The sequence below is a fragment of the Arachis ipaensis genome, chromosome B04 (assembly GCF_000816755.2).
Source record: "Arachis ipaensis cultivar K30076 chromosome B04, Araip1.1, whole genome shotgun sequence".
Lineage (NCBI taxonomy): Eukaryota > Viridiplantae > Streptophyta > Magnoliopsida > Fabales > Fabaceae > Arachis > Arachis ipaensis.
Window position 1 is genome coordinate 2,760,531 of NC_029788.2, and position 1,620 is coordinate 2,762,150.

General features: G+C 28.0%; 1 pseudogene; it reads left to right on the forward strand.

The window, feature by feature from the left end:
- On the forward strand, positions 1–1,379 carry LOC107635790 (annotated as a pseudogene).

The window sequence follows — 1,620 nt, forward strand, 5'->3', positions numbered from 1 at the left end:
GCATGCATTAGTATTGAAGTGGTTTTTTCTAATCATCTTTTTAGGCACATCAACAATTTGTGTTTTAGGATCTAAATTTCCTAGACTAAGAATAATTTCACAAAATACTAAAATAAAGTATTATGATCATGTTGTTAACATGTCTTATTATTTCACTCAAAAATTAGACCATTTTAATTATAACCCCGAAAGTTATATCACTTTTAAACAAAGATATGTGATAGATTTTAAGAATTGGGGTGGTTCTAAATCGGGTGCACTAATTTTTGTATGGTTTAATGCCGAATCTTCTTTAGAAGATGGAATCGTCGCGGCTGGATTTCTCAAAGACAACGCTCTTCGTTTTGGTGCTCTTCTTGTATACATTGAGGTAATAATTAATTGTGACTCTTTAGAAAATATACTTGACATTCTGTAAACCATAGTAAACATTTTTCCCTTTTTAATTTAATTTTCAAAATTATTTCATAGAAAACATGAAAAATGTAAGAACGTCTTAGAAAGGGTGCATGGGGTGTCAGTTGTTTTCAAGTAGTTGTAGTTCTTTAATTTGTTGGGATTTGGGAATTGATGATTAAGTTAGAAGAATAGTAGTGATAGTCTTTATGGTAGGATTGGTTTTTTCACTTAGCTTTACATCAAAGCATAAAATCGCATGCATGCCTTAATTATGTGGCCAATATAATCCAAGTAAAGATATATACGTTTCTGTCTACGAATAAATAAATGAAATAAATATATAATCTCTATTTTCATGTTTAATTTATTTATGTCGTTATATACATTTTATATTGTTATTTATATCATACACTAATCAATTAAGAGATTAACTGAATGTTTATTATTATCAACAGCATAGGTATTATGGAAAATCATTTCCATTTGGCTCATACAAAGAAGCTTTGAGAAATGCAAGCACTATGGGATATTTAAATTCAGCGCAAGCATTAGCAGATTATGCTGCTATCCTTCTACACGTCAAAAAAGTTTTCAATGCTCATGATTGTCCAATCATTGTTTATGGAGGTTCCTACGGTGGAAGTAAGTCATATTATATATTATTAATTTTGCATAAAAAATTTAAGTATCACAAAATATGCAAACAGTATATATATCTCTCTATTTCAAAGGACCATAAAAACATTTTTGAATTTTGTTATGTATACATATGATTAATATTTATTTTAATTTTTTTTTTTGTTTATCTACTAGTGCTTGCAGCGTGGTTTCGGCTAAAGTATCCCCATATTGCATATGGTGCTTTAGCTTCATCCGCCCCAATTCTCTATTTTGATGGTGTTGCCCCAAAACATGGATATTATTATATTGTATCCAAAGATTTTAGGGTAATACATTATATATATGTTATTATTTTATAAATTTTATATTGTTATTAAAATAATGTGTATTTTGATAAAAAAAAAATTAATAGTAAATTCTAAAAAATAATTAATAATTTACTCAAACTGAATGAACGTTTAGAATTTGGAAAACGAATCTTAACTTTCCGGTAGTCTAGAGAACCGATAAAGCAGTTAGAGCATGGTTCTGAAAACTTATCATATTATTGTCGAGAATGAATAAAGGATGTGTGGTTTTCTCATTTAATTTAATTAATAG